The sequence below is a fragment of the Lissotriton helveticus genome, chromosome 11 (genome assembly GCF_964261635.1).
Source record: "Lissotriton helveticus chromosome 11, aLisHel1.1, whole genome shotgun sequence".
Lineage (NCBI taxonomy): Eukaryota > Metazoa > Chordata > Amphibia > Caudata > Salamandridae > Lissotriton > Lissotriton helveticus.
In genome coordinates this window covers 785,494,531-785,501,207 of record NC_136072.1, presented here as the reverse complement: position 1 = coordinate 785,501,207, position 6,677 = coordinate 785,494,531, and the positions used below count along the sequence as shown (strand labels likewise).

The 6,677-nt window shown below is 47.0% G+C and overlaps 1 protein-coding gene across 1 annotated transcript in view; it reads right to left on the bottom strand.

Annotated features, from left to right (window-relative positions):
* Positions 1-732: 732 nt before the first annotated feature.
* The window catches only part of LOC144791923 (caspase-7-like), a 204,575-nt gene continuing 198,630 nt past the window's right edge, over positions 733-6,677 (bottom strand). Inside the window, exon 5 of the mRNA XM_078666734.1 lies at positions 733-5,975. The gene's annotated coding sequence lies outside the window, so the exon portion shown is untranslated. The remainder of the gene's footprint in view (positions 5,976-6,677) is intronic.

Sequence of the window (6,677 nt, the reverse complement as noted above, 5' to 3'; positions counted from 1 at the left end):
CTAGATTCAATTGTTCGAGGTACCACCTTAGAGAAACCTCAATGACAGACTGCTTGACTCTCTGGCTAGAGGTGGCAAGTAGCAAACCCCAAACCCCTGTGTTGGCCTGAGCAAGTTTAAGGCATGTCCAAAGCGGCAATTGGGCAGGGCCACCATCTTCAAATGGTGCCTTGAAGAGTGACTGGGAAAGACACCACTGCAGCTGTAATAGATGTGAAAAATCAAGGATTCTTAATTAATTTGAAAACAGGGCATGCTTGCTTGTCAGCTTAGTTTTGTTCTCAGCTGTTTTTGGCCGCCACATTTCTGTAAGTACAACATAAAGTTTATAGTACTGTTTTCCATCACGAGCGCTTGTGTTAAGTGAAAGATTTTAATAAATTCAAAGTCATTCGGAAAGTAGGGGGGGACAAAAGTTGTCTTACCCAGATCCCCCCAAATCTTCATTATGTCAATTATGTGGACTCCATATTAGGGCACCCAACTCACTTTCCGGACAATCTCTGTGTTGGGGAACTTTACAGAACACAAACTTCTTACAGCATTCCAATTGTGGAAAAACCTATACCTAGCAGTAAGTACAGCCATTAGCGCTAAGAGGACATGTCACTAGTGACATCACACATTCTGAATGCAGCATACCAAGACATGATACTTCACACAGCTTTTTTCAGATAGTTTTCCTATCAAAGTCAGCATGAAATAAGGTTATTATCAATGAAACAAAACAAGAAAAGTGCACATCGTTTTAATAAAACTTTAAAATGTTTAAGGAATAAATATGTTAATTCTCTCCTTTGCATAATTATTAATTGTACAATGCTTGTTGACTAATTCAAAGTGTGCAAATGGTACTACTTTTCCCTATCTAAATGACGTTATATTTCTGGGAAGCACATCAAAAGCAGAGAGTGGGTGATACCATTATTTTATTGAGGACTTCCCATGAAGAGGTACAGTTCCTTACGAGTAGTAATACGTGTAATGATGTAAGCAGTCTAGTAGTTGGGTGTGGGTGGAGTTACGGGGCTGGAGGAAGAGGAGGAGCAAGGGCAGGAAAGAGTAGGGCCAGGGAAGAGTAAGGAGTGCGTCAATAAAGCTCCATAATTAATAAGTAAGTGTCTGTCATTATTGCGTGCACGACACTACAGCTGGCGACGAGGGTGGGATGCTAGAACCTGCCATCCCTGACTGCATGAAGCGGAACGTCCTGTCCCGGGCAGCACCAGAAACGTGGTCGCCGTCGCGACACGTGTGCCCCCAGAGAAACCGCCGCCTGAAGCCAAAGGCCAGCGGTAAGCGCCTCAGCTCCGCGATTCGTGGATCGTGTGGAGCCCTGCCTGACCAGCGTGATCGAGCGCTGGGAAGAACCGGAGCCGAGCGCTGCTTCGCGCCAAAATCGGGAGCTCACCCCAGATGTGTGCGACTTGGCCCGGTTGCGGAAACGGCCCGAGACTGAATAAGTAGAGTCGGGAGCCCACCCCGATCCTACCTGGATGTTCCAGTGATTTGGGGGTGTGTGGAGCGTCGACACCGTGCTGCTGCCTGCAGGACCGGCGGTCGGTGAGTCCCGGTGACTGAGTCAGCCTGAAAGGAATGAATGAAGCTGAAGTCTCGTGGGAAATGAGATTTCATTAGCGGCGGCCATTTTGGGATCAGGCAGCCCTTAGGACATCCGCTCTGTGCAGATTGCAAGCGGCCATTTTGAGGTCAGGCAGTACAAGACATCACAAAATAAACACTGGTAAATGCAGAACAAGCATTGGTGAATGCAAGAACAAGCATTGGTGAATGCAAAAACAAGCATTGGCAAAGCAGGAAGAAAGCAAACAAGCATTGACAACGACCAAACAGGCATTGGCGAAGACAAGAAACAAGCAAACAAGCAGTGGTAAATGCAAAACAAGCTTTGGTGAAGACAAGAAGCATGCAAACAAGCATTGGCAAATGCAAAACAAGCATTGGCGAAGACAAGAAGCAAGCAAACAAGCATTGGTAAATGCAAAACAAGCATTGCTGAAGACAAGAACCGAGCAAACAAGTGTTGGTAAATGCAAAACAAGCATTGGCAAAGAAAATAAGCAAGCAAACAAGCATTGGTAAATGCAAAACAAGCACTGGCGAAGACAAGAAGCAAGCAAACAAGCACTGGTTGATGCAAAACGAGCATTGGCAAGAGTCAAACAAGCACTGGCAAAGAACAACGAGCTCAAGTAAGTGGAAAAGCATCGTCGAGACACCAGTACAGAAATGTCGAATTCACCAAACCGTAATGGTGGCGGTGCAGCAGCAGCCGCCCCTGTTGCGACTGGAGTTTCACATCTGCGCCTCCCCCCCGGAACCACTGACTCTGGTAGGTGGCGGAAGCATGGGCCCCAGATGGCAGGAGTGGCTCGAGGACTTTGAAGATTATATTGAAGGATCAAAAGTCACGGGAGACAGAGATAAACTAAATGCATTCCGCAATCTGGTGGGAAAAGAAGTTTGCAAATTGATCAAAGAGTTGCCGACGGATGATAAAGGAACATATGACAAAGTGCGAGATGCGTTGAACAAAAAGTTCGTACACAAACGAAACGTGGATTATGAGAGATACGTATTCCACCAAGCCCGTCAAGACAAGGAGGAAATGATGAGCACATTCATATCTAGGTTACACCGACTGTCTCAGTATTGCAACTTTGACGCGTTCTCGACGGAAGATGTTATCCGACTGCGAGTCATTGAAGGTTGTCACTCAGAGACACTTCGAAGGCGGCTGCTAAGGAAAAGCCATGATCTCGAGGAGATAGAGGAGATGACCAGAGTGCATGATCAAGCGGAGGAACATGCCAAAAGAATGGAGACAGGGCATAGTGAGAGGAAAGAACAAGCACATCGGATGCAAGCCAACAGCACTCGCAGAAGATTATCAAGAGATCGACAGAGAAGGTCCCGACCGGCATCCCGTCATCAATACACAGGACACAGATGCCATGAATCTGGCCGGAAAGACAAGAAACCTGATCGTTCAAGAAAATGTTATCGATGTGGGTACGACTTCCCACACATAGATGCGTGTCCAGCAATGGGACAACAATGCCGAAAGTGTGGATGGAAGAATCACTTTGAGGTGATGTGTGGAGTATATAGCAAAGAAAGAAGAAGTGAAGCCACAAGGTCGTCTCGCCCGGAGCCAAGGCGTCATCATGCGAAAGCAGTAAAGGATCGAGCAATGTCATCCTCTGGCTCTTCTCACTTCAACAGGGAGTCTCGCAAGTCCCAATGGATGAGAAGGTCGCCGAAAAGGTCGCCATTGAGAGGATCTAGATCCACATCCCTGGAATCAGAATATACGGATGAATATATCTGCATGGTAGCGGACCCGGATCAGCTAAAGAAATACCCTTCATTAGATATAAGAGTGGGGACACATGCGACCAAGTTTGTTTTAGACAGCGGGGCGTCACTGAACTACATGCCCGTAACCGAATACAACAAAATGAAGCCACCACCCCTCCTGAGTCCGGCACATGTCAGAGTGTTCACTTAGATGGCGAAAAAAACACTTCCATGCCTGGGCAAATTTGCAACGACACTCAAACACGAATCCACCTCTGTGCCAGCATATATTCATGTCATTGAGGGTCCGGAGGCTGATTGTCTCCTCAGGCTGCCTACTGCGGAGCGCCTCTGTCTGGTTGAGATCTTATACTGAGTCAGTGATGATCCGGACATTATCCGTAAATTCCCCAAGTTATTCACTGGGCTCTGAAAAATGAACAAAGGTCTTATTCGACTACACATTAACGAACAAGTGCGTCCTGTGGCCCAGCACCCCAGGCGTGTACCTTTTCATCTCCAGCAAGCGGTGGAAGATGAGATTCAGGAGTTGTTAAAAGCAGACATTATTGAAAGAACTGACGGTCCAACACCCTGGGTGTCACCGGTCGTTATCGTCCCAAAGAAAGGCACTCCCGAAAAGGTGCGTCTATGTGTGGACATGAGGCTTCCCAACACGGCCATAGAAAGAGAGCATCACCCAGGGCCGCACTTGAGTGACATGATATCAGCATTAAATGGAGCAGGAGTTTTCTCCAAACTTGATCTACACAAGGGGTACCACCAGTTGGAACTACATGAGAAGTCGCGATACATAACAACATTCGCCACTCATCTGGGTTTGTTTCGATACAAACGGCTGAGTTTTGGTATCTCCTTTGCGGTGGAAATATTTCAAGAAGTCATTCGTCAGACCATCAGACACATACCAAATTCGCTGAATTACAGTGATGACATCTTGGTGTATGGGTCGAACACACAGGAACATGACAAAGCATTAGATGGAGTATGCCATGCTCTCCTCGAAGCCAACCTTACCCTCAATAAGGACAAGTGTGAGTTCCATCAATCCACTCTTAAATTCTTCGGACATGTGTTCTCGGGAGCTGGGATGAAGCCAGACCCTGAGAAAGTGACAGCGCTCAATGCCACCAAGAGCCCTCAAGATGTGAGTGACATCCGATCTTTTCTGGGCATGGCGACCTATTGTGCAAGATACATAAAAGATTACGCCACCATCAGTCACCCACTACGAGCCCTCACCAAGCAAGGACAACCGTTCGTCTGGAACTCCCAGTGTGAGCGGACCTTTCAAGAAATTAAACAGGCTGTGGAATCAGCTGACAATGTGGCATACTTTAACCCCAAGAGGAAGACGGAGATAACGGTAGATGCTAGCCCAGTGGGGCTGGGTGCAATCCTGGCTCAGTATGACAATGACACTGACCAACGACACATCGTGGCTTACGCCAGCCGCAGCCTCTCAGACACCGAGAAGGCTTATTCCCAACCAGAGAAGGAGAATCTTGCGGTCGTATGGGCCTGCGAGCATTTTCATGTATTCATCTATGGAAAGCATTTCACCATGGTGACTGACCACCAGGCGCTCGTCACCATCTTTGGAAACCCCAGAGCCAAGATGCCTCCTCGAATTGAATGGTGGGGTTTGTGCCTACAGGAATACACCTACACAATAATACACAAACCGGGAAAGGCAGCGAATCCTGCGGATTATATGTCCCGACGCCCTCAAGCATCCCAGGTCTCACCTCCTTCAATAGCTGAAGAATACATACATTTTGTAGTGGGTCTAGCCCGGCCACCAGCGGTCCCTTTGGAAGCAATACAGGAAGCCACTGCACAAGACAACATCCTTCAAAAAGTGGTGCGCCGACTGCGAACACATCGCTGGAGACATGACAGTGAGGAAGAAAAGAATGATCCTCAAGTCCGCCAAGAGATGCAAGCTTTCAGGCATATCAGTGAAGAATTATCTGCCACCCCAGAGGGGCTCCAACTGAGAGATCATCGGATTGTCATCCCGAGGCATTTACGTCAAGGTGTTATTAACCTCGCCCACGAGGGTCACCGTGGAGTGGTCGCAACGAAAAGAGCTCTCCGAGAGCGAGTATGGTTTTCACTGCTTGATCAAATGGTGGAGCTCACCTTAAAGGACTGTCCCCAGTGTCAATTGGTCAGTCACGGAGATTCCCCAGCTCCTCTTCAAATGACCAAGCTACCCAGTGGGGTATGGTAAGAACTTGCCATGGACTTTTATGGACCACTCCAGTCAGGCAAATACGTCCTGGCAATTATGGATGAATACTTGAGGTTTCCAATAGCACAGTTTGTATCCTCCACCAATGCCTCTAGCATGATTGCTGTGCTAGATGAAGTGTTCGCTGCCTGGGGCGTCCCCAAGGAACTCAAGACAGACAATGGTCCTCCTTTTAATGGACATGAATTTAGTCAGTTCGCGAAACACCTCAACTTCCGGCATCGCAAGGTCACGCCTCTGTGGCCACAAGCCAATGGCACTATTGAAAGATTCATGGCAACCTTAAAAAAGACATTTCAACAAGCCACCTTGGACAAACGGGATTTGCAAGTGACTCTCAATGAGGTCCTGCTAGCATATCGAACGACACCACATGCTATCACAGGAAAGTAATGAAACAATGAAGGTTTTGGATCCTACATCTACCCAGCCCGGATCTCAACCGTAGGGAAAACAGAAAAAGTTGGCTGGACAGGAAAAATTCTCAAAGAAATTCTACAGCCACTCAGTCACACTGTACCACGTGACCACTGGATTATTATTCCAAACACATTTATTTTATCGTTTTTAAAGGTTTCTTACAATTCCAAACGAAAGCACAAACAAAATGACTATCAGAACAGTGGGTTCATGTACACAGTATCTACAAAAATTCAAATATACAGTATTTACAACAGTCGAATCAAACGACACAAATAGTGACACACCAAAACAGATAAACATATACTGATTCAATTAAATTGCAGTTATATACAGTGCAGTAATAAAGCATGAAACAAAAAGAGGAACCAGTCCTTAGAGTAATGAGACCAAGGGACAGGCGGGATTCAGATGGAAATAGGTGCCTGCCTGTCTACCAAAGCCTGTGGTCAAGTCTTTCTTGGGGGTTGCACTGCTAGGGTCCGGAACACTCAAAATAGTTGTATCCTAGCGGCACCCTTTAGTATTACCACAGGGTGGAAGTGTCGACGCGTTTCGAACCTAGATGTTGTAGGTTCTCTTCAGGACAGGGACTGGGGATAATGAATCTGCACAAGGCCACAAAAGTTGCCGTAGTGTGGGTAGGTCGCAGAAAATA